The sequence below is a fragment of the Mauremys reevesii genome, linkage group 2 (assembly GCF_016161935.1).
Source record: "Mauremys reevesii isolate NIE-2019 linkage group 2, ASM1616193v1, whole genome shotgun sequence".
NCBI lineage: Eukaryota > Metazoa > Chordata > Testudines > Geoemydidae > Mauremys > Mauremys reevesii.
Genome location: NC_052624.1, coordinates 84,889,914 through 84,917,260, shown reverse-complemented (window position 1 = coordinate 84,917,260; position 27,347 = coordinate 84,889,914). Strand labels below are relative to the sequence as shown.

General features: G+C 42.3%; 1 long non-coding RNA gene across 1 annotated transcript; it reads right to left on the bottom strand.

Moving 5' to 3' along the window:
- Positions 1-241: 241 nt before the first annotated feature.
- LOC120398530 lies at positions 242-27,347 on the bottom strand. Its single transcript, XR_005594502.1, has 3 exons — positions 27,250-27,347; positions 26,434-26,505; positions 242-434 (listed from the first exon to the last, which is right to left on the bottom strand). It is a non-coding gene; the product is annotated as an uncharacterized LOC120398530 (long non-coding RNA).

The following is a 27,347-nucleotide window of genomic DNA, read 5'->3' as shown; positions in this document are numbered from 1 at the left end:
TGACAGTCCCGTGCTAGGAGACAGTGCAAATATTCTGGCTGGGTGGGGAAATAGACAACTGCATTTGGTTTGCTAGACAACACTCATGCATCCCTGCTCGTACACAGAGGCAGGATGAGGCGCTCACTGCGTCAGTAGCCAGACCACCAAAGGGCAGCTGCCTCAGCCTTCACTGAGGTAGCAGCACCTCGACATTCAGAGGCTGGAATCAATGAACACCTCAAAGACTTGTGGTGTAGTGAGGCCTCTGTTGGAATTACAAGCTATTATTTTAAGGGGTGGGGGGAGTTTCCCTGGCTTTGCTTGAAGGGTAGAGGGCACTGTAGCAAAGAGTGCCAGTGCTGCCAGAAGTTGTCAGTCAGTTGTTGTTGCCTTGTTGTTGTAGGAACCAGCCTGTCTCCCCCACCCCTGTTTCGAGGTTCTTGTTCTGCATTCTAAAAAATAAAGCAGCGTTATGTTGCAACTTTCCAGCAAGAGTTTTTATCTAATTTCTCTGTGTGTATGCTGTGAGCATATGCAGTTCTCAGTCCTGCTGCTGGAATAACAGCTGCTGCCTTGGAAGCAGGGTTCGGTGAATGCTTCAGGTCAGAATCTAAACCTGCTGAAACCAACAGTGTTGTAGATGCCAAATCAAATCCAAACCCCTTCAAGTTCCAGTGGCGGCCTAGCAGATCAGCCTAGATAGCTCAGCCAGTTTTTAAGGAATGTTGGAAAGGGCTTTAAATGCAGAACAGAAGCTGAACTCAAGCTCAAGTCTGTAAAGTTCTGGTTGGCTGCCAAACTTGAAGCCAGAACTACACACATCTCTAGGTCAGCCAGCTGCATGAAAAAAGCCTACAGGAGTAGGAAAGAGGAGTAAAGAGAGCTGGACATCGGCTTTCCTTGGTAAAGATAACTATCTAATGTTAAAGTGCTATGTTAATTTATTATTCACCTTAGGCAAAGAGCTTTTGCCTTTTTAAAAGTCTCCAGTGTATCTGTATTAAACAAAAGCTTTGCTTTTTGATCTGCCCCTTTTTGTTAGTCAGCAGTGGCCAAACTGCAGCCCTCCAGGTCTTCTAATGTGCCCTTGGCAATTGCTCGGCTCTGCAGTAGAAACACTCACCTACGGCTCCCTCTCCACAACAGCTGTTCCACCATGTGGCAGCCAAGCAGGAAACTGCACCAGCTTCCGTTGGTTTCTGCTTTTGCCATGGGTTAATAGGGACAGAGAGTGGAGAAAAGCCCAGATCAAAGTGGAATTAATGGAGTGTGTTATGCCAAAAAGGATTACAAGACAAAACTATGGAGGTTGGGCAAGCAAAAGATTCAGCAGGTAAGGTGTCGAGAGAGCTTGCTTAGAGGCTGAATTAATCTCCGAGCTAAAACATAATCTTCAATCATTTTGATAGGGGAACTAGAAACCCGGAGGGGGAAGGGGCAATTGAGAGAGGAATCTGGCTTTTCTGAGCTATTAGTCTTCTGTCTTTTCATGAGCCAAGGGGCCAGATCCTCAGCTAGTGTAAATTGGACTAGCTCCACGAGAGTCAAGGGAGCTATACCAATTTACACCAGGCAAAGAACTGGCCTCTCAGTTGTTTCCAGCCTGCCACATCTCTGCCTACAGTAGAGCATTTATTATGTTCATGATGAATGCACATCGCTGTGATATGGGCAGGAATCCATACATCACCAGCAACACTGGGCAAGGTGGGGGTGGGAAGGAACATTTCAATTCCTCTTATGCCCATTGGTTTTGAAAACATTTGTACTGAAATAATTATTGTTTTATTTAATAACGCACTTAGATAATTACAACTTTGAAAACAATGCATTTATCCTCCAGTGAGTCAGAAAAATGTGTATAAATCCATGTAATATCCAGACATGTCTCCAAAGGGACCGAAGAAAGCAGAAGAGGGAAATATCAATGGATTTTTTAACCACTTTGCAAAGGGAGAACAACAACAAAAATCTCTGATGCACAATGAACAGCAATAAAAGTCAGCTCTTGTGGAATGCAACACAATGCCCCTGGATGAGTTATTGGCAATAGGAATTAAACCCAGGCTCTCTGACTCTGAAAGCATGTGTCCCTACTACCTGAAATAAAGAACCTTGGCCCCATAGCTTAAAGGCTGTAGCCAACTCATAAATCTCTCTGTGGGGACTAGCCAATGGAGGTACACAATGAGCCATCACATGGGAGCAGTTTATATATTCAAAGAACCGGAATTAATTCATATACACTATGGTAGTCATGTATTATTAGCCCACTTTATATGTCGTGAAACAAAGAAGTGCAAGGAGTCGTCTTGGGTAACTCAGGCTAGGTCTACATTAGAGAGCTTACAGGGGCACAGCTGCACCAATGCATCTGCACCTCTGTAAGCTCGCTAGTGTAGCTGCTGTAAGCCAATGAGAGAGAGCTCTCCTATCAACTTAATCCACCCCCAACAAGCCGACGATGTGGCGCTGTCCACACTGGTGCATAGGTCAGTGTAACTCATGTCACTCCGCTAAGTGTCCCTCACTATCTCCTTTCATTAGTGACTTCCACTTTGAAGTCCAGCTGAGGTATTTCTGCTTCCCTCAACTCCAGCCCCCCCCAAAGGGAAGTATAAACAAGTCTCTGTTCCTTCCCACTCCTTGCCACTTTTTCACCCCACTCTCCCTCCCTGAGTCCAGTTGGGCTTTTCCTTTCTACATATTATTTGAGTGAAGGAGAAGCATTTCTTGTCCTCACACTTTCCCATTCAACCATGAGGAGCTATAAGGTATGTCTACATTACAACTAAAACCCATGGCTGGCCCATGCCAGCTTACTCGGGCTCATAGGGCTGTTTAATTGTAGACGTTCGGGCTCAGACTAGAGCCTGGACTCTAGGATCCTGTGAGGTAGGAGAGTCCCAGAGCTCAGGCTCCAGCCTGAGCCCAAACATCTACTCCACAATTAAACAGCCCCTTAGCCCAAACCCCACAAGCCTGAGTCAAATGGCACAGGCCAGCCATAGGTGTCTAACTGCAGTGTAGACATACCCATAGAGGCCTGTCTCTCCCTCCCCTCTTCAGACAAAAGGTTGTAACTGTTTAGTCTGGCAACCACACTTGGCACAGCTGGGCTAGGCCTGGAAGCAAAAGCACAAATTCATGCTCTACTAACTATGCCTGGCCTTTGGCTGGACGATGTTAGTGGAGTGCGTGTCAGTTATTCCATGCACTCTCAACAGCAGTAGATTCTTGATATAACACTGAGGCTGGTGTTGTCAGCTGTGGTTGGGGGCCTGCTCCTAAGTTCACCTCTGAGGGTTAAGCAGTGCTGGAAAACTTGAACCAGCTTCATTCCCTCCAGGTATTGTGTCAGATAACAAGAATTGACTTACTCTACTATTGCTATTTCCATCATTATTGTAAATACATACGGTCCAGTGACAACACATTCAGTGAACAGACCGATCTTTTCCTTGGATGATTGTGTATAATTGATTCCCTAGTTCAACACCTGTGCCCATGCATCAGCCCAGCACTCCCAACTCTGAAGGCAAAAGAATATGTGCATGGAGTGGTTATTTAGTCTAGTGTCTGAGGCACCCCAGCTGCTGGGGGAGGGGAGAGTTGTGCATTGGGAGGTGGTGTTCCGGACTAACTGAAAGCAATCTGATAGTCAGTGAACCACAGTACATTGTCTGCCAGCTCATGCATACCATAGGTGGTGTCTCAAATTATCCACTACATCTATCCATGGCATCTCTCATTTATACCATCACATCGCATTATGTCAGGTTACATCGTGTCAAGACACTTCATTTTCTCTAAAGGAAACTCATGTCAGACAGACTCGCAGAAGATAAATAAAACACCATAGAAATTATATTTAATATGAATAGCCTGTCTGCTGTGGGATTCCTGCAATAGTATCAGTGATCCCAAAGATCTCTCTTATTTCAAATACTGGATTCAAATGTCTAATTCTTATGTTAAATGTATGTTGCTGGTTTAATAAGGGCCCCATTATCTAGTCCCACAGAAAAGGCTGTTTACTTTCAAATCAATAACAATATTTTCTATTCTACAGTGTGTTTCATCCAAATCTCAAAAGACTTCTTTGCAAACATTAACCATTTAAGCAATCAATTCCCATATAGAATCAGAATTGTAGGACTGGAAGGACCTCAAGAGGTCAGTTAGTCCAATTCCCTGCATTCATGGCAAGATTAAGTATTATCAAACACAAACACCCTGACAGATGTTTGTCTAACCCACTGTTAAAAATCTCCAATGATGGAGATTCCACAACCTCCCTAGGCAATTTATTGCAGTGCTTAACTACCCTGACAGTTAGGAAATTTTTCCTAAAGTCCAACTTAAACAGCCCTTACCATGATTTAAGCCCATTGCTTCTTGTCCTATCCTCAGAGGTTAATGAGAACATTTTTTCTCCCTCCTCCTTGTAACAACCTTTTATGTACTTGAAAACCGTTATGTCCCATCTCAGTCTTCTCTTCTCCAGACTAAACAAACCCAGTTTTTTCAACCTTCCCACATACATCATGTTTTCTAGACCTTTAATCATTTACTATGCATTTGTCCTAATTGAATTTCATCCCATTTACTTCAGACCATTTCTCCAGTTTGTCCAGATCATTTTGAATTTTAATCCTATCCTCCAAAGCACTTGCATCCTCTCCCAGCTTGGTATTGTCCGCAAACTTTATAGGTGTACTCTCTATGCCATTATCTAAATCATTGATAAAGATAATGAATAGAACCGGACCCAGAACTGATCCCTGTGGGAACCCACTTGATATGCCCTTCCAGCTTGACTGTGAACCACTGATAACCAGGGCCGCCCAGAGGGTGGGGCAAGTGGGGCAATTTGCCCAGGCGCTGGCCCTGCAGGGGCCCCCATGAGAATGTCAGAGGCTCCCCCTGGCCCCGGCCCCACCTCCACCTTCCCCCGGCGCCTCAGTGCACTGCGTCCAGGAGCGGCCCTGGAGAGAGCTAAAGTGGTGTGGCTTGGGCGGGGCCTGAGCTCCTCCTGCTCAGAGCCGCATGGTAAGGAGGCGGGGCTGTGAGCTCAGGTCACACCGGAGCCAGCGCTGTCCAGGGCCGCTCCTGGATGCGGCATGCTGAGGCTCTGGGAGAGGGGAGAGGTGGGGGTAAGCAGCATGGTCAGGGGGCTGGGGCTGGGACTGTTGGATAAGGGGCAGTCAGGGGACGGGGGGGGCAGTCAGAGGATAGGGAACAGGGGGTTGGATCATGGGCATTCCGGGGGTCTGTCAGGACTCGGCGGGGGGGGGGGGGAATAGAGGTCGGGGCAGTCAGGGGACCGGGAGCAGGGGGGGTTTGTGGGGGGTGGTCAGGGGACAAGGAGCAGGATGGGTTGGGGATTCTGATGGGAGCAGTCGGGGGGCACAAGAGCCAAGCTGTTATCTTTTCCCTTAGGGCTACCATCCCTTTCACTTCTCAAATGCCAAATTATAGTCTACATTTAATTTCAGTGCCACAGGGAGAGTCATGTCAGGGGAGAGTAGCTTCATTAAAATTAGCCACTTTAGATTAACAGTGATAGAGCCAAGAGAGCCATGGGGGGAGGGATCACATGAGAAGAGCAATATCCTACACCACCTACCTCCTTCCCAACCCTACCAAGGGAGGCCCCCACCCTCCCCTGCATTCCCTGAGGCTCCAGAGGGGTTAATTCAGTGGTTCTCAAACTTTTGTACTGGTGACCCCTTTTACATAGCAAACCTCTGAGTGCGACCCCCCTCCTTATAAATTAAAAACACTTTTTTATATATTTAACACTGTTACAAATGCTGGAGGCAAAGCGGGGTTTGAGGTGGAGGCTGACAGCTCGCAACGCCAAGTAATAACCTCATGACCCCATGAGGGGTCCCAACCCCCAGTTCAAGAACCCCTGGGTTAATTTAATTTTAGCACTCTGTGTCCATTCACATGCATGTGCTATTTTGAGCGTTTCAGTTTTCACAACATAGGCTCATCCCAGATTCTGGAACAAGCTCAAATGCTCAGTTCGTGGAGTATGTACATAAGCTATACTAAAGACAAACCCATAGTAACCATCTCCAGTTTGTGAAGGATCCCATGGAGCCAGTCTCTAGGAAACAGATACATTCATGGAGGTGAAGGCCATTACTGGCTATTAGTCAGGATAGGTAAGGAATGGTGTCCCTAGCCTCTGTTTGTCAGAGGGTGGAGATGGATGGCAGGTGAGAGATCACTTGATCATTACCTGTTAGGTTCACTCCCTCTGGGGCACCTGGCATTGGCCACTGTTGGTAGACAGGATACTGGGCTGGATGGACCTTTGGTCTGACCCAGTATGGCCATTCTTACGTTCTAACCTAAATAAACCCAAAGTTACGAGACAGATATGAGTCAAGGAAGCCAGCAGAGTATCAGAAACCTGGAAAAATCTCTGATTGGATGGGCTCAGGCGTTTGGTCACAAGCTGAGGTGGTTCAAAAGTTTTGGATTTTTTTTAAGCAGGTTTTTTTTATTGTTTCTTTAAACAATCAAACACAGCAAGCAGCAAATATTTGACCACACACTTCTGAAACCCCAAACCATGTTCAGGTTTTGGCAGACTAATTTCAGCTTTTCAATTAAAAAAAAACACAACAGATTTTGAAGGAAAGCAGACATTGTCTGTGATATTTTCTGCCTTTTAAAAACCCCTAATTTTTTATCCAAAAAAAGTTTTGACAGAAAATATTTGTCCAACGCTTTTAATGAGCTTTAGTGCCTTTTAGCACTAGCTGATGCTGAGAACCAGTGATACCTTGTAAAGGTGACTTGAAAAGAAGTATTCTTAAAACTGGGTTTGTGCCGAGATGCAGAAGGTTTTTAAATGATTATTTTTCCCAGGGCCGCCGGGGGTGGGGGGAGAGAGCGGGGCAAGTGGGGCAATTTGCTCCAGGCCCTGCAGGGGCCCCCACGAGAATGTAGTATTGCAACTTTTTTTATGGAAGGGGCACCTGAAATTGCTTTGCCCCAGGCACCCTGAATCCTCTGGGTGGCCCTGCTGATAACTACTCTCTGAGAACGATTTTCCAACCAATTATGCACCCACCTTTTGGTAGCCCCATCTAGGTTTCATTTCCCTAGTTTGTTTATGAGAAGGTCATGAAAGACAGTATCAAAAGCCTTACTAAAGTCAAGATATACCATGTCTACTGCTCTCTCCCAACCACAAGGCTTGTTACCCTGTCAAAGAAAGCTATTAGATTGGTTTGACATGATTTGTTCTTGACAAATCCATGCTGACCATTACTTATCACCTCATTATCTTCTAGGTGTTTGCAAATTGATTGCTTAATTATTTGCTCCATTATCTTTCCAGGTACTGAAGTTAAGCCGACTGGTCTGAAATTCCCTGAGTTGTCCTTATTTCCCTTTTTATAGATGGGCACTATATTTGCCCCTTTCCAGTTGTCTAGAGTCTCTCCAGTCTTCCATGACTTTTCAAAGATAATCACTAATGGCTCAGATATCTCCTTAGTCAGGCCCTTGAGTATTCTAAGATGTCATATATTTCATCAGGCCCTTCATATATATATATATAGAGAGAGAGAGAGAGAGAGAGAGTTCATCATATAGTTTAGTTTGAAAATACTTTGGGGCTGCACCCCTTCTTGTTTCCATTGGAACAATGCTGGAAGTGTAAATGCTGACCATTAAAGCTACATAGATGGGCTAAAACAGTGAGTTGACTTAGTAACCCCAGAATATTCCACCCCTGCCAACATTTCATTCCACCCTGCCTACATTCTGCTATGTTTTATTTCTACTTCCCATGTTATGCCCTATGTAGGCTGAAAGCACTCTCTCTTACTCAGAGACTTTAAGGTTAGAAGGGACCATCATGATCATCTAGTCCAGGTGTTCTCAAACTGGGGGTTGGGACCCCTCGGGGGTCACGAGGTTATTACATTGGGGGGTTGTGAGCTGTCAACCTCCACCCAAAATCTCACTTTGCGTCCAACATTTATAATGGTGTTAAATATATTAAAAAGTGTTTTTAATTTATAAGTGGGGGGGTCACACTCAGAGGCTTGCTACGTAAAAAAGTTTGAGAGCCACTGATCTAGTCTGACCTCTGGCACATTGCAGGCCACAGAACCTCACCCATCCACTTCTGTGTACATACAGCCCACAAAGGACAATGAGGCTCCAGCCTGGGTGGGAATGTCTACACTGCTATTTTCAGTGCTTTAGTACAAATCCCCAAGCCTGAGTCTGTAGTCCCAGGCTCTGAGATTCCCTGCCACAGGTGTTTTTGTGCAGTGTAGACATACCCTTAGGCATCAAATGTAATACAAATAATATGTCATTTCAGACTGCCATGGCTGCAGTGAGGGTAGGAGCTCAGAGTACCAGAGGGGGCTGATGACGGAGCATTCTCTGGGAGGTCCCCTTGATTCTGGAACTTATGCCAGAATAGCCCAGACATGTTAACCTTTTGGGCTTTCTGCAAAAGCCATCTTTTGACAGAGCTTTTGGGGAGGGCTGACGATCTGGAATGTTCCGGGGGAGGTGAGACAGGAGTATTTCTACTGCTTTGATGCACTCATTGCTTATGTTAATCTAATTCTTTGCAAGTTGCTATTGTTATTTTGCTGATTTGTTCTGATGGCTGTAATTGTGAACTTAACCTGGATTTAGGTGGTACATGAGACCAGTGCTGACCCTTACCAAAGGAGTCAGTTCCACCTTATGTAAATTGTGAGTTTACTTAATTTGCAGAGTACTCACAGCTGTGCATGAGCATTTTTATTGTATTTAAAACTAATCAAATACTATTTTACTTTAATATAATTTTTCAATAATCCACAAATTTCACTCATCAAGAAGTGATACTGTGAAGGATTAACCAAAGCCCTAAAAGCAGAAGTTAACTTCTACTTTTATTTAGCTATAATATGATGTAACAATACTCAGGTGAAAAACAGAGATTTTATTCCCTTCAGGATATTGGAGGAGTTTAATTTCTTGTACCAACTTCATTCTCCAGCTTTAATTAAGGCCCTGTTGCTTATTGATCCAGAAGGTATAATGATTTCTCTTGGAGCACACACAAAAAATCTTATTCATTGTGAACAATAAGAATCTTTGCTAGTTATAAAGGATCAGAGAAACATGGGATACTTGCTCAAATAGAATATTAGACATGTAACTTTGCAAAATGAATAGCAGTTACTGTGTCTTTCACTTCCTGGTACTTGTATGTATTAAATTAAAAGCATTTTCTGCCCACAGAAATCACTTTCCATTTCTAAGAAAAATACAAGGCATAAAACATAAAAATGATTCATTTATTTTTAATGTAAATTGTGAGGAGGAATTTTGTAGGTGTAGGTGTGGGTGTGGTTCCAGCCCCCCTCTCCCCCCACCCCACCCCCCACACACCCATACCTACACAGCTCTTCTCAATGAACGTTTGAGTTCAAAACCAACTTGTAAACTATTAAAATCCAGTGGATCAAGATCTAACCTCCATTATACATATCCACATGGAACCCCACTGAAATCGAAAGACATGCACAAGTATAATGGAGGATACAATCTGGCCCAGAGTCCACCTGGACAATTTCACCAATAGGTGTGATTTTGAAATCATACCAAAGCCAAAACAAACAAAAAACCCCTGCTGTTCTTTGCCTCTTACAAGGATTAAATGTCTGCTTAAGAGAACCCAAGAGAACGCACTAGGTATAATTTGACAACATTGCTTTGTTCATTTAGTACTTGTTCCTGCAATGTGTGCTTTGCTATTGACTTCAGTGGCATAAGCAGAATGCTTACAAGATGGCAATGCACAGGATGTTCCTGTGATTTAATAAAATAATCAGTGCATGTTGGCTCCTAAAAAATAACCCACAGAGAACAACAACAACTTCACATGGGAGAATCTCATAAGGTTCAGATAAGCACCCAAAATTTGGCTATTTATTACAAACTTAGATAAATATATTAAACCTTTTGGATCTGCAAATCTGGCCTATTCTGTTGAGATTTCTAGCACCTACTGCTGGAAAGATCTGTCAACAACCCAGAAATATACAAAAACCACTAAATGAAAATAAGGGAAAAAAGTTAACCAAACATTTTCCAGTCACAAAAAAATAATACACATAAATACATAAAATTAAATAGAGTTTTGAATTAAGGTTTGAGGTAGAGAGTTCTTATTTTGTCTAGCCTAATTCAACCATTCATAACAACAATCTTGATAACCACAAGAAATACTGCTATTGCAAGTCCTGTTATGTATATAATCAACATTCCAAAATCAAGTAAGAATCAGGACTCAGCTATTCACATAATTAGCTCTGATTCTATCCCTTCTTCCGCCATAGAGTTCCTATGTGATGCTGGGTATGTCACTTAAACCAAAATGCTCACAGGTGCCACTAATTGTGTGTTCCTCATTTTCTGGGTGCCAAATGTGAGGGACCTGGAGCCAGATTTGCAGAACTCCTGGGCATTCACAGCTGCAACTAAAGGTGACTGGAGCACTGATGGACACAAAAAGTGCTGTAAAATGAAAAATAAGGCTCTAAATGTTTCAAGTTGGGCATCCAAAGGTAGTGACATTTACCAATTTTGGCCTCAATCTCTCTCTCCCTCAATTCCACAGCTGCTTAAATGGAGATAGTACTACCTAATCTTCCAGGGGTGTTGTGAAGATAAATTCACTAATATTTGTGAAGCACTCAGATACTCTGAGATACTCACAGTTATACCTGCCTCTGGAAATTTCCACCACATGCGTCTGACGAAGTCGGTATTCACCCAAGAAAGCTTATGCTCCAATACTTCTGTTAGTCTATAAGGTGCCACAGGACTCTCTGTTGCTTTTTTCAGACACTATGGTGGAACACCGTAGAAATGCGATGAGGAAATTAATAGTTTGGCATTCAGTGCAGGGTTTGGATGGTGTGTGCTAAATAAGGGCTGGACCACACATTCAATGTGGAGGATAAAAAGAAATATTGAACACGTGCCCATTCATTGAATGAGGCAGGGGGTCCTGTGGAAAAAAATATTTTGAAAAATTAATGTCTGTCATAAAGCATATGCACAAGTGGGCTGAATTAAGATTCTACAGACAATTTTTGGAAGCTTGTAACCGTGCCAAGATTGGACACATTTTCACAGGAAACAGCAAAAGGTAAATCCCTAATAGATGCAGCAGATATTCTCAACAAAACAGTTGTATGAATTGTTTTTTTAACATGAGCAAAACTACGTATTTCCCTCCCCTCCCCTCTTGTTCTCAGAAATAGCTGGACCTTTCCAGAAAAATTACGCCCAAGATTGAGACCTGGCTGACATGAAGAACTTCATCCCAAATTCTTAAAGTTTGCCAAAGTTATAAGTAACAGCAGAAAGGGTTTTATAATGGAAAATGTTGGACAGTATTAACAATAAGCATCACTACTAGCTCCTCCATAGAATATAAAGGCTGGGGAACAAATTCATTCCAGGGACACACAAAGCCCTAGGCTCTCTCTTAATTCCCACATCACAGCTCACCACAAAGTGCCCTAATGTTGATGTCACACCAGTTTTACCCTTGTGAAACGCCACTGACTTAATGAAGTTACTCCTGATTTGTACTAGTCTAAGCGAGAGAAGAACCAAGCCGTGTATATCTGGGGTGTTTTTATGATTCAGCTATCTCAAGGAATGCATCAAAATGTCAAGAACACATCAGCCTGTCAGCTTTATTTTTCACAAGCCAAAATGGTGTATTGAACCACAAAGAGCTTACGGCTTAGCAGAGCTCTCTTCTGCCATTTAGGCTTTGATTCCTTCCTTGTCTCCTCATTAGAGTGGAGCGCCTTATTCGTCTGGCTGTTGTTTATACCAATAAGACATGTAATAAAATTTGAGTCCCATGGTGCCAAGTATTGGAAACAGAGAGGGAAAAAATATGCTGTGGAGGCTTTTGTCTGTTGTTGCTGGTTTCCCCCTCCCACCATTCTCCCCTGCTCATTTTACTGAAAATTATTGCTCAGCGGCCCTTTGCATCATGAACTCACTAATAGAAGACCAAATTTTTCTTACTCAGCTAAGTCATCTAGATGCAAAGGATGTGCTTATCACAAAATAACAATGCTACACTTACTACACTCCGGCTAATAGGACATCTCCCTCACCCACTCCAGAATTCCAACACGAGCTGTTTCATATCACAGGTAGATTATTTGTGTGTGTGCAAGAGAGAGAGAGAAAAGGTCAGAGACCCACCATTGTATTTATTACAACTTTTCTTTTGGAGCTGGCAAATTTAATTTCAGTTCTAGCCAAGGTATCTAGAGAGAAGAGTTAATAAGGAAAAATCTAAGTTGTGCGTGAAATAGGGGAAGAACCCAGCTTTGAATATATGCCAGGGGGAGTTTGTAGGTGGATCGGTTTTTTGTTTTTTAATTTTCAGACACATTAACTTTTTATGATATCTCTTGTAAAAGTGTGGTTAAAAATAAAATTGTAATAAAAAAATGTAGCTGCATTATCTTCCCAATAATATACTGGATTTCTTCTGCAACAATGTGTAAATTTCTGTTTCCCAAAACATCAGATACCATATCATCTTTAAAGGTCATTTTTATATCATAATGTGAAAAAAATACATGGTAAGAGTCTCTAATGATGCTTTATATCTATGAATTCAGGCTTTAACCTTTCCCCCCCCCATTAGAACTCAGTAGAACCTACATGTGGATATAGGTAAATATATGAGACAGACCCTTAGCTGTAAATCAGCATAGCTCCGCTGACTTCAGTGGAGCTACACCAACTTATACCTGGTGAGGATCTGGTCCTAAGTTATTAATCCCTTCAGTATTTTAAACCAATTGGATATGCCTATTCTTGACTAGCCACAGACTTTTCCTTAAACAGTGTGACACGAAAAGCTGAATCCCCATTCACCAAACGCCCTGTGCTCCTTAGAATCATTAGTAAGCAGAAGTAATAGAACCAGAACAAGACCTCTTGGCCTTTGCTTATGCTCACAATTCAAACAGATTGTGTTAGAGCCTACCTAGGTGTGGCGTAAGCTGCAGGGCAAAAGTCAACATCATCACTGTCATTCAGTCTGTGCACACCTGGAGACTTTGCACAACATGGTGGCAAATTCCTCCCAGAATAGTGCCCAGAAGGACAGCCTGACGTCTTCCAAGCTAGAAGATCGCTCCAAAATTGTTATTTTTTTTTACTCTAGCGATCTATTTTATGCCTTAAATATGTATGCTCATAACAATCTAATCCCCCTATCTAGGCATCTATACTGCACTCATCACAATGATATCTGAGCTTTGAAGTTGTTGGATCTTTTGTGCTTGAATATTTATCTGCATAAAGTATTCAGTGCATAAAAAATATCCTAAAGGGTCTGGACAGACCATCTTAAGGGAAAGTTAAATTCCAGATCCAAACTTCACAGTTAGCCCCTTTCCCAATAAAGGACTGAACCAAACTGCTGGATCCTAATTATCCATGAATTTGAAAATTTTTGGATTGGTCCAAACTTTATAGCTCAGGCTTATCTCAAACTTTGAGGCAAACTGTCAAAATAAGGAATCTGGGTTATTTAAGAAGCTGAAATATATCCTCCAATTTGAGCCTCTAGACTTGCCCAAACCTCATCTGGGAACACATATTGTATGATGGCAGCAAGATCATTTCCCCCACAGTAATATTAGATGGCATTTGAGAGACAATTTTAGTGCATCGCAGACTAAACATCTTTCATGATTGTCCCAGTGCTGTTTTGCTCCTGTGCTAAAATCAGAGAAACAAATGAACCTCAAGCAGAAATAAGACAGGCTTCAACTGAACGAGAAAATTGTATGTGTGTTTGAAATCAGACCCAGGTGGAACTGAGCGCATAGGATTACTTCTCTGACCTGTGTTTGTAATTGGGTAATAGTAACTGTAACTGCTGAGTTTCAGCTCTCCATCCTCATCTAAATTTAATCTCACTCTCCAGGGTGCTCGCTATATTGCTGAAAATCCATGCTAATGGGAGACTTTACAGACAACACACAATATTTTGAATGCTAGACCTGAAAGCAGAAGCCCAGAGTGAACTCAAAGAGAGGGAGAGAACAAGGTAGAAGCTGTGTGATGATGGTCAGTTGGCTCACTGAGTTCTGCTAGTTCTAGGGTCAGCCCAGTGAGTTACTGCAATTGCGAAGGGTGTTCTCATCTACTGCATACTTGCTACTTGAAGTTCTGCAGGTAGGCACCTTCACCTGAGCACTGAAGAGTTAACCACACCAGAGGGAAAACACTTTAGAATAGAGCCAGGTGAATACTCAAAAGAGATACCTGGGAAAATGTTCCACTAATTTTATCATGAGCCATTCTCACACCTCGTTAGTTCTTGCACATTCATCCAGTTAGGGAACAGAGATAATACAGGCCAGATTCCCTACTAGATTAAATTGGTACAGCTCTATGGTCTTCCGTTAACACCAGCAGAGAATTTGGCCCCGTGATTCTTGTTTGCTAACATGGGACTTTTCTGACATACACAGCAAGCCAACACAGTAGGAATACTGTACACTTGCAGAGAACTGTTTGCAAAAAATTCACAGCGTTTAAAAGAACTGTAAATAATTTTGTCAAGAATTTCTAATAAATTAGAGGAAACCGAGATCTCTTTATGGATATTTACAAACAAAATTATGAGGCAAAATTTATTGGATACGTTGTGGGGTTGTTGTTTTTTTTCCCCCCTTCTTTTTGCTAATTATTCACTTAGCTCTGCACTGGAATGTGATCCATGCTTACAGCGTTTGGAGCTCATAGACTTTAAAGCCAGAAGGGACCATCATGATCATCTAGTCTGATCTGCTGCGCATAGGCCACAGAACCTCACCCACTCACTCTTGTAATAGACCCCTAACCTCTGGTTGAGTTACTGAAGTCCTCAAATCATGATTGCAAGACTTCAACTTATAGTGAATCCACCATTAACACTAATTTAAACCTGCAAGTGACCCAGGCCCTGTGCTACAGAGTAAGGTGAAAAAAACCCAAGACTGCCAGTCTGACCCAGAGAAAAATTCATCCCAAACCCAAATATGGCAGTCAGTTGGACCCTTAGCATGGGGGCAAGACCCTGCAGCCAGACACCAGGGAAAGAATTCTCTGTAGTAACTCCCCACCTAGTGTCTCATCACTGGCTGTTGGAGATATTTGCTGTTAGCTTCCTATGCATAGGGGGAGAGGGATAGCTCAGTGGTTTGAGCATTGGCAGCATAATCCTTGAGGGGGGCTGTTTAGGGAACTGGGGTAAAAATCTGTCTGGAGATTGGTCCTGCTTTGAGCAGGGGGTTGGACCAGATGACCTCCTGAGGTCCCTTCCAACCCTAATATTCTATCTATTTTGCTGAAAATGATAGCTCAGAGGTTCAACACAGAAGGCTTAAGCTACCAGCACAGATTTTCTCTTCACTGAGGGCCATTTTCTGAAATCCTTTCTCAGGCTGAGTACTCCAACAAGTAGTCCTGTCAAAGTGAATGGGACTACTTGTATGCCCAGATCCATAGCTTATGTGAATTGGCTTAACTATATTAAAGTCAATGGAGCTATGCAGAGCCCCACTAGCTCAGAACCTGGCCCATGGAATAAAATGCTATTTAGCGTGAGTAAAGGAATCATCTGATGACCCTGAATCAGCAGTAGGTTTGTGGAAGATGAAAGAGTGGGAGAGGAGTAAGGAAGCTATAAACTCATGTTACCCAGGTAATTTCAGAGTTTATTTAAAAATAATTTCCAGTCCAATGTAAACCACAAACTGGTTCAAAGAAATTCATATGAAATTGAGAAGGATGATGATCTTGTGGTTAAGGTACTGGGCTGGATCTTAGAAGATCTATGTTTAATTCCCAACCCTGACAAAGGCTTCCTGTATGACATTATGCTTAATCTCTCCATGCCTCTTTATAGAGTAGGGATAATGGTACTTTCTTTCTCCCACACTTTGTCTTGTCTATTTAGAGTATTGGACTAGGTCTAGACAGTCTCTTACTACGTGGGTGTACAGTGCCTTGCACACACAATTTTGTCTGGGTCTTCTAAGCATTGTGGTCATTTAAATAAAGTTTGATCTAGCAATATGAATGACTACATCAATTCCAGCAACTATGGCAATATTAATCCTCATTACTTCAGGTGATAGTTTTCTCTGTGTTTTTTCCCATGGTCATTGCATGGAATCTTTAACTTTTAAATCAAGGGCCCTCTAGAAATTTAACACAAAACTGTAAAAATATGATGTTTTAAAAAATATTTTTGTGAATTCTGGCAAGAATTCACCTCAGAACATGTGAGACCCTTCCCCTTCATCATCCAACAAAGAACAGCTGGACACTGAAAGTCAAAATGAGAATTAAAATGCTCTTCTTTTGCCTCTTACGTTGGGAAAATGAGAAAAGGATGGATGTAGATTTTGCTGTTGGAACAAATCTTCCAGATAGTAATACCATTGGCTGGTTTCATCCTACACAACAGCTGTCCTCCCTGTCATCTGTGCTAGTAGTACCCATGAGAGATTATATAGACTCATCCTCAATCTTTCCCTCAGAAGTTAGGACCTCTTCATTTGTGGCAGAACACACTGTCTCTCCGTCACACCCACTCTGCCTCTCTGCTCTCTCTCAGACCTCTACTGACAGCTTTCTGCCTCATTTACCAGAGAAACTGACTGCAGGGGAGAACACTGACAAAAAATAATGGTATACATATGTACTCTACATGGGTCCCAATTTACATAAGCACAGTTTCCCCAATAGTGAAGGATAGGCAGGACTTGACAGTAGCAGGCAGAGAGAAAGGAAATTCACTGGGAAAAAAAAAAGGAGTCAATGAAATTACTCTGAGAGACATTTTTAGTTCTCCAAGGGTGTTAACATGCTAAAAACAAGTTTGGCGGTGGTAGAGTGATTCTGAACTGACCCTTTTTGCCAAGGGGCTTCTCATAAACAGTTTCATAGCAGGAAGTCCTGAAAAGGCCTAGAAATTTAAACCAGGACCTAATTATAGAACTTATATTGGCCCATGCAAAGGCTTAAGTTCAATATTAATAGAGTAATAATAATGGTTTGCATCAATAGATGCTGCTCCTCACTTCTCTTATAAAGATCTCAGGATTTGCTCAGCCAAGATCAAATTACAGTTCTCTCTTGCTCCAAGCTCTTGAACAAAGTCAGAGTTTCATAAAAAAGAAGTAGCAGAAAACATAGTATTGGCATCAGTAGGGTTGAGACCAGACTGGGGGACTCAATAGGAATGGGGTGGGTGTCTATGTGTCAGAGAAATTTTTAAAAAATTGGAGGCCTAAACCGTGCCTGGAAAATATGCACACTCGTATACAAATAGGAGATTGTGTAGACCAACTGGGCTGCCTATTAATTTCATGAGGTGACTCCTGGTTCTTGCGTTATAACATTTCCATATTCACTTTCCCCACACCATTCATGATTTTATAGACCTCTAGTATATCCCCCTTTAGTTGTCTCTTTTCTAAGATGATCAGTCCAAGTCTTTTTAATCTCTCCTCATATGCAAGCTGTTTGATATTGCTAATTGTTTTGCCCTTCTCTGTACCTTTTCAAATTCTAATATTTTTTTAAGAGGAGGCAACAGAAACCGCATGCAAGTTGTTGGTGTACCATAGATTTTATATAGTGGCATTATGATATTTCCCTGCCACTGCACATTGAGCAAAATGTTTTCAGAGTACTATTTGCGATGATTCCAAGATCTCTTTCTTGGGTGGTAACAGCTAAGTTAACCCCATCATTCTGTATGTTTAGCTAGGATTACTTTTTTTCCCCAATGTGCATTACTTTGCATTTATCCATACTGAATTTCATCTGCCATTTTGTCGCCCAATTTTGTGAGATCCCTTTGTAACTCTTCACAGTCAGCTTTGGACTTAACTATCTCGAGTAATTTAGTATCATCAGCAAACTGTTTACCCCCTTTTCCAGATCCTTTATGAGTATGTTGAACAACAGTCCCAGTACAGATCCTTGAGGGACCCCACTATTTACCTCTTCCCATTGTGAATACTGACCATTTATTTATTCCTACCCTGTGTCTTTTAACCAGTTACTGATTCATGAGAGACTTCTAAGAATACAAAATCCATATTGACTTTTTGTCAAAAAGCCCAACAACATCTGAAAACCAAACAATGTGATTTAGACGTCATTCTCTGGACTTGGTTTCTTATCTGGACTACATTTCCTGTGATTCACAGGAGCAGTTCAGCCAGAGTAGAGTGTGTGCGACAGCATGAAAAATGTATGTCCAGTCAGAGAGCCTGGACCACAGCAGAGAAAGGGCTCACAAGGCACCTGGCACTACAATTCCTATGAAGCACAATGGTGGTAATTCTGAATTCAAATTTTCAGTTTTCAGATACGTTTTCAATTTTTCACCAAAAAATTGACATTTTCCATGAAAAAATATGCATTTTCTGATCAGCTCTAGTATTGACATCAGAAATTTCCCTTTGGATTAATCCTAAACTTAAGACTTTCTTCTTTCCATTTTTTTGCAGTTTTAAAAAAACAAACAAACAAACAAACAAAAACACCCTAAATTTTAACTCTGCTGTGGAATACCATTTTTATTTTAATACTGTGATATGGTAAGGCACTTTGAGATGCCTCAAATAGTGTTCTCTACAGGATAAGTTGTTGATACTCTCATAATTGTGGTCTTAATAAAAGGCAGCTGCACACTGAAAGACCAAATGGACTGAAACATGACAGAGGATGTAGTTAATGAAGGGTACATCTTGCATGCACAGGAACAAAGTCACATTTTAGCTGCCCTTCTCTCTTCTTTCAATGGGTTATCTTATTGTTGGAGGAATCACACCACAACTGAACTGTGGCAACAAGCAATGGACAATGCTGCAAAAGTCTGAATCTCTGTCATCTCAAATGGATAGATTTATGGCTGACGCACTAAGTTTTCTTCTCTGTAGAAACACGTAATAGGTACTTGGATCAGACAATCATAGGGTAAGTTGTCAGAACCTACTAACCATAGCAGTGTTAGTAGCACTGATTCTGTCTGAGATATGTTCAACTATTTAAGAGCCAGATTCTGATGCCCTTATTGATACTGAAAGTATCTTACTCCATGTTATCCTACTGAAGCACTGAGTAATTTCAGTGGATTAATACTATCCCTCTTTGTAGCATTCTTTCGCTTTACAGTAAGATTTCCTGCAGGAAATTATGTTAATAGATTTGGCTGTGGTTCTACTCTGACACTGTTGTTTCTCATTGCATTTTTAAATAAAAATGATCAAAACGTGTTCTTTGGGAGCAGACCTTTTGATATAAATTGGAAAATGGACTTATGTTTGATTTGCCCTTTTGCTGCCACTCTAAGGTATATTTACCATATTTAAATGGTGCCTGCTCATTGCAACAGACAAAGTAATTTTATAGATTTCATTTGAGCTTTCTGACTTTGCTGTTTACACAGCTACAGCATATCCCCCGGAAATACATATCCGTGGAACAGCAAGTTGTTTAGTTGCCCATCCTGAGACGCTAGAAACTACAAATAACAAAAATAGTTGCAAACTCAGGTTAAAACAGCTGGACACCCTAGATATGAATCACACATTCAACAAGTACAAAACTTCTGGCACTGCTTTGGCACTCAATCTGTCACTCTTTTAAAAATGATTCATTTTTAAATACTGAGCACAGAAAACTCAGGAGACACTCAATTTAAACTTATTAGCAAAATATCTAGAGTCAGATTCAGAATCGTACAGACATCCCTAAATCAAGAGGATACTTTAAAGTTATAAAAGCAGAAGACACTTCTGTCATGACTTACTCATGCAGAAGCATTAAATTTGGCGATAGGGATAAAAGTTTAACTTTTAAGAGATTTGGTTGCGGCAGCAGAAAGAATACTACAGAGAATCTTCTGAGGAAATCAGACCAGGGGAGTAATGAGTTCTAAATGGCAATCTTGTTATTAATGATTAACTATGACCCTGATCCAAAGTGCATTAAAGTTAACTGAAAGACACCCTGACTTTAGTGAGATTTCATAGAATATCAGGGTTGGAAGGGACCTCAGGAGGTCATCTAGTCTAACCCCCTGCTCAAAGCATTACCAATCCCCAGACAGATTGTTGCCCCAAATCGCGCCCTCAAAGATTGAACTCACAAGCCTGGTTTTAGCAGGCCAATGCTCAAACCACCAAGCCATCCCCCCAATACACTTTTCCACTCCCTCCCTGGAACCATTCTGTTTGGAAGTGAGGGTGGGGGTAGAGAGGGGAAATATACTGGGGACTCGGAGCCATTGTGGGGGACCCCAGGGGATGCTCCAGGTATGGGGATGAGCCCTGTAGCTCATTCCAATGGAGGGCAAATTTCACCCACCCCTAATGGATCCCAATATTGATGACCCCCTGGGTAAAAGAAATTGTGAGTCAGCCACAAAAATCATGAGATTGGCTTGGAAGTCATTAGGTTTTAAAACAAATGCTAGGTTATTTTTATTTAGTTCTGAGCATTTGGGGGTCATATTTTCAGGCTTTTCTCCACAACCACGAGGGATAGGAACTTGCTTTAAAAAAAAAATCAAATCTGAGATTATTCCATAATCAGGACTCCAGGAACCTGAACTGGAAAATATTAAATATCATGACAAAAGTCACAAGAGTTAGCAAAACTGGGATCCTCACAGAATCATCCTTTTCTTTTACCCTGTCCTATCCAGGCCTTATCTTATCTACATGGAAGGCTTCAGTTTGTATGTTTCTTCTTGATTTAGGAACGATAGCTGAATTTTTTCTCTCATGCAACTGGTGTGATATAATACCTGAAATTATAGAAATTACTCCTTTTAGAAGATTAACTCATTTAGAGGCTGATACTCCCACTCTTACTCATGGAAGTTAGTCTAACTGAAAATCATTGGGGCTAGTAGTCTAGACTAGAATAGCGTATATTCCATCTGTCTGTATAAATCCGAGGTATTTATAGGGTGCCCAGCCATCACCATTGCATCTACGTGCTGACTAGTCACATAAGGACTCCAAGATCAGGGTCCTAATTTTGGGAATGGGGTTTAAAAAGTAGGAAGATGCTAGCCAAAGCCTCAGTTTTTCTGTTGTTTTTGTCCAGCAGAACAAGGAATCACTCAACCCCAGTTTACGTCTAACGTTTAAGCAGGGTTCGTTTTGACTCAACATCTGGTCCATAGTTATGTGCATGGTTCCTTTAAAATCATTGGCAGATGCAAATCTTCTGTGACACTTCACAACACTATTGCACCACAAATTACCCTAATTCTGAATTTACAGCTGCAGGCACAAAGAGGGGAATGTGTTGTGATGATTTCTTCTGTCCTCTGTTAATTACCGTGTGGAAAGATTGTCATCCCTAGGGCAGGATGGCTGGTGTCTGCAAGGCAATCAGATTGTCTAAACAAGTCCAGCTGCAGATGGGCCAGATTAATTTTTCTTTGACAGCAAATAAAAAGAGGGAGTCAAGGAGCTGCATTGTTTACAGATGGCTCATATGTGAAGGTCTGCAGCACTCACAATAAAGCTGATGCAGAACATGTAGCTCATACAGGGCGACAGCTTCTTAATGTCTTCGGACCCCATTAATATACACAATTAGTGCTGCTGACAGGCAGCTCTTCCGTTAGTTCATTAAAAATAATACCAGGACATGCCAACGTGCAAATTTTATAGCATAATTCTTCTTGACATGGGCAAGTGGGTACTGAAATAATAACACAAGGCTAGGGTGCTACCGAATATCCCACAAGCAGTCAGGTATTCCATACACCATAGCGTGAAATAGGGGGACCATGCAAGAGGGCAAATGCTTCCGTTAACGAGTATAAACACGTGGAAGGGAAGCACAGGCATCCAGAGAGAGACAGTCTCTTTTGAAATCCACCACATCTCCTCTGGGAGGTGGGGCCGTTGCCAGAGCAGACTAGTCAGAGGGTGGGGGCACTGACTCTTACAAAAATGAGAATCATCCCAAAGGTTTTAGCCTATTTGTGATTGCTTTAGGCTTCCCAGCCAGGGAAATAGCCACATGGGTCTTATCCCCTGCCACACTGCTCTGGTTGGGCCCATGCCATTCAGTCACACATACTCCTTTGCAGTCTGTTCAGCCTACAATGGGGAGTTATTGCTGCTCATGACAGCAGTAATTTCTATATTGTTCTTTACAGTCATGAACCTTCTTTGCCCTGAGAAGTGACCATGCCATGCAGAATGCCCAGACTTGCCTCCATAGTGCAACCACCACCACTGTATCTTGGAATAACACTTACTGAATACACAACATGTCAGAGAGCAGGAATGAGCCCTAAGGGACACGTTTTCAAATGTAACTATAACAGCTGGATTTGAAACAACACACAGACCTTTGCGTGTGCAAACAACAAGGGCATCTTTAGAATTTGGGAACCGCACCACAGTTATGCTTGGGGACCTTCCATTATGTACAATGGAAATTCTCCCACTCTATGTTTGTGCAGCACCTAGAACAACGGGACCCTGATCTTATTTGGTATCTAAGTGCTACCATACTAAAAGTAAATAATATAATCCAATCAACCTCTCATTTCTTCCCCCAATCCTCTCAATCTTTCTTCCCTCCTCTACTTTCTCTCTCTGCTAAGAGTAAGTACAGCCAGCAGACTGCCAATTAATGCATTCCAATAGCAGCAGAACCCACGGTCAACAAGCTGAATGTCACAGTCACATGCCATTAACTGAGAAGCCCCCATGGGATTTGGATCTCACCAGCCCCATAAACCGATTCTGACAAATGGCTATCAGTACATGCAAACTGGCTAACTGAGCACCTAACTAGCCATTACTGATTTCACTATACTCATTTTTGTGGGTGCTGTCTGATGGAGAGAGTACAGGGCTGGAAGTTGGGAGACCAAGTTCTAATCCCAGCTCTGCCACTGAGCTGCTGTATGATCTTGGGCAAATTCCTTCACCTCTCTGTGGCTATTTGCCCTCTCACCAGAGGTCTGTCTTGTCTATTTAGACTGTAAATGCGTCTGAGCAGGGACAGTCTTTACAAGGTGTTTGGACCGTGCCTAGTATAATGGTCCCCGGTGTGTCAGCTGGGGACCCTAGGTGTGAGTGTAATACAAATACTAAGTAACAGCAGTAATAATAATACACCCACATTTGAAAAATTGGCCCTGTCGATACGTTGCAGGTAGTTCATGTGTATAACTTATTACTTCCAGTAGCGTAGCCGTACTTCAAAATATAGCCAAAAAGTTACACAATTTGCAGCAGTTAATGCAAAGACCTAGTGTATGGGGGCTTATTCTCCTCTCATTTATACTAGTTTTATGCTCTGTTGACTTCAAAGGAGTGGCTTTGGATTTACACCAGTGTGAGTGAAAGGAGTATTGGACCCTTTGTCTCTAAAAGTGATGCAGCCAGTATAAAATTCTGCAATTTCTATGGCAACAAGAATGAAACTGCTAGCTGTCTGGGATTTGTTCACTCACATGAGAAAGAGAGAGAGAGAGAGAGAGAGAGAGACTATTTAACACACATAACCAATTTAGCTTCACCAAGGGACAAATCAGTACTATAGAAACATCACTTTGGCTTCTTCCATGAATGCTCTTTCTCATGGACTCACAGGGTACCTGCTTGTTTTCTATAACGAATGATTACGTGAGACATCAGTGTTCTTCATGTGAATGAATGGTGAAAAATGGACTTGCCATTGACTAGATCATTTGGTAACGTTCCCAGATGGCCGTGGCACTGATCCTCACACAACCCTAGCCCAGTACACTACTAACCTCAGGTCTGAGCCCACAGACACTTACTGCCAAGCATACATTCTGCCTAGCCATTTATGTGGGTGCACGGGGGGAGGAGGGGGGAGAAAGAGAGCCTTCTCTGACCTATACAGCTCACATAAGGTTAGGGCCAAGTAGAATTCCATTCCTACGCTCAAGAGAGTTCCACTGGGTTTGTTCCATTCCTTCTCTCCTGTGCGCATGCAGTGCCCCAACGGAGGCAGGGAATGATGAGGGGCAGGCAGGGCCACAGCTCCACGCCCTTATTCAGCCAGCAGAGCCTACTGACCATGTGGACAGAGGACGATGCACCTCACAAAGGCATTCCTTGGGGCAGAACGCACCCCAGTGCTCCCTCTGGGATGGTGCAGCTCCACACCATGCCCAAACTGAGCCCAGCGTGTCCAATCCAAGGCCCAGTGAATAGACAGACTCCCATTGACTTCAATGGGCTGTAGGTCAAGCCCACAGGGTTTTGTTACTGTAGTACTATTGCTCTGATTAAGCAGAGCACTTAGGTGTGTGAGAAGACCGATTGACTCCAATTGGGACTATTCATGGGCTTAACGTTAAGCACAAGCTGAAGAGCCTAAGCACAAAGTAAGTGCAGGGTTAGATCCTCACACTGTACGAACAACTCATGCAATACAGTCAATACAGTTAAATGATGTGAGTATATGAATCATTTTTTAAAAGGCAGGAAAGGACCTGATACTGCAGAACTCATTTTCACAAGTCACTAGAGTTTTGCACAAGTAGAGCCAGTCCAGCTCAAAACTAATATCTTGACTGAGTCTCATTCATTTTGTGTAAAGGAGGAATATTCCCCTTTCCTCAGTCCAGCACCCTGAATTCTTAAATGATAAGTAGCACTCTAAACATGAATGAATTCAAGGTTACTGTACAGTACATATCATATAGCATCATCTTTTAAAACTGCACACTTGCTGGATGAGCAAGATGGCTATTTTACTAGTAGGTGTTTTACAATACTACCGGGGTGTGAACATAACAATGTAAAGAATTCATCCAAAAACTGAGATAAGGTTTCAGAATTTTGTGGCACATCATGAACATGCTTTATTTTATTTTATTGGCTGCAATGTGCCACCTAGGCAGCGCCACCTGGCAGCAGTTTAAAGGCACAGCCTGCATATTATAACTTACCAGAGCCAAAAACATGTGTGTGACACAATTCTTTTGCTTCATTGTTATGCAGGCAGCATGCCACAAAACGCTATCTTCCCTACAGCACAGTCCTGAAATGCATTGTAGTTAAGTATTTTGGACTATTAGGATACATACTCCTGTATGTGGTTGGAAACATAATTATCTGATGTAAACTATCTCTGTGTAAATGTGAAGTACTTTACACAATCTGCTTAATAAATAATAATAATACTGAGAATAGTGATAGATTGCTATAGGGATAAAGGAAACATCCAACATCCCCACATTTTTACATTACTTTTACCATAATAGTGGTGCTACAAAAGCACTTCCTATTACATTACCGTTGGGTACTGAGTGAACACTGACAATATTGGGCCAAACTCTCAGCTGTTGTAAATCAGTTTAAAATGGGCCCTTCAATGGAGCGAAAACAGATTTTCGTGGTCACCCATTTTCCAAAATATAAATAATCTGCAAAGGGTGATGGGTGAACATCAAAAGCCTTGGAGTTTGGGAAAAGAAAACTGCAAGCTTCAAGTGATGAGATATAAAGTGGATGAGAGTAGATAGTTCAATACTACAAATATGCGATCAGGCAGCATGATCTAAAAAACAGAATGAGCTGGCATTTGGAACTCCTATATTCTAATCCTAGTGCTTCCAGAGGTCACCATGTGGGTCTGAGCTACTCATTTAATCCGTCTCTATAAAATGAGGACACTAGTTTTACCCACCCACCCTACGTAGGTATTTTTGTACCGTGCTCTGAAGATGTAAAAATATTTGCAACATTATTCTGAAGTCAGGCCTTCCACGATACTTTAGGTTGTGCGTGTACATTTTTGATGCTGGTGCTCTTTATCAGATGTGCCTTACCCTCGGGCCGTACATGTGTGTTGCACTAGAATCCACTGCAACCAAAAGGTGTCTATAATCCATATTACTATTATTTATACTGCAATAGCCCGGAGAGGCCCCTGTCAAGACTCCATAGTGCTAGGCACTGTCCAGACATGCAGTGAAAGGGGGTGTGGCAGGAGAGAGAAATAAGTTACTGTACATTAAGCAGAGACCTCAGCTCACTACTTGCCTAGCTGCTGTCAGCTGGCCATACCTTGTGAGCATTGCGACAATATTGTTTTAGGAGGAACTATTACTATAGTATCTGTACAAGGACAAAGACAGAGGGTGACGGGGGAATAGATAGTGTGGCCTTCCCGTGGGTTCTGCTAGCTTATGCAATGAGAATGGTGGGGGGGGGGGGAATAATCAGATTCTCACATTAAGATTCAGAGATGCCAACTCACAGAGCTAGTCAGCACGAGCCAGGAATGCTCAGTGAAAGTGGCCAGTCTATTGATTGCTGTTCTTTTCATTACCTGGTGTACACAGCTGATTAGATCTCAACAGAATCAGATTTCAGGCTCAGGTTCAGGAAGCAGGTCAGCAGCCTGCACAAAGAGAAAACACAATGATGGGCAGCTGAAGCTGGGCAAACGGGAAACAGACAGACAAATAGCTGGTGCTATATGGACCAGACTTAAGAGATCATTATATTTAGAGTCTCGTGCAAAGTTAAAGCTCAAGTGTAAGAGGTGCTTTATTAAGGCAGAATTGGGTTTAAGATTTTCAAAAATGGCTGCCTACAGTTGGGCTCCCACATCCATATTTAAGTGGCCTCATTTTCAGAGGTGCTGAGCATTCAGCACATCCCCCTCACTTCAACCAGACAGAGCTGTGGAAGGGCTGCACCTCTGAAAATCATGCCATTTACTAATATGAATATAAATGGCTATGTTTAGACACCCAAATTGTAAATAATTATATGTTAATTAAATATAACCTTTAGAGTCACTATAAGAAAAGCATTTGAAGTGAAGTGTAAGGGCCATTGAAGTGCCCCTTTTAAATGGATTTACACCAGCTGAGAGTCTGGCCCATATTTCCTCTGCCCATCCAGTTCTATTGTATCATGGGACAAAATGGACAGTGTTGGTACAGTGGGTCCTGTGCTTTTCTTGTCAGGGGGCCTAGGACACACCCCTTACCTCTGCTCTTGGGGTGCCAAGGTCCCCACTAGTGGCCCAGGAAGGCGGTAAAGGAGGGAAGGAGTCTGGGTTTGTTACTCACTCTGAGCCCCAGCCCCTCTCCACCCCTGTGGGTTTCTAACCCTCTTCCCCCTTGGGTAGCGTTACCCTGGGTCTTTGATACTGCGGGGGGGAGTTTCCCTTCCTCCAGCTCTCTGGTCTTTCAATTCTCAGCAACACCCCCTCCAAGTTCCAGTCCTCTCTCC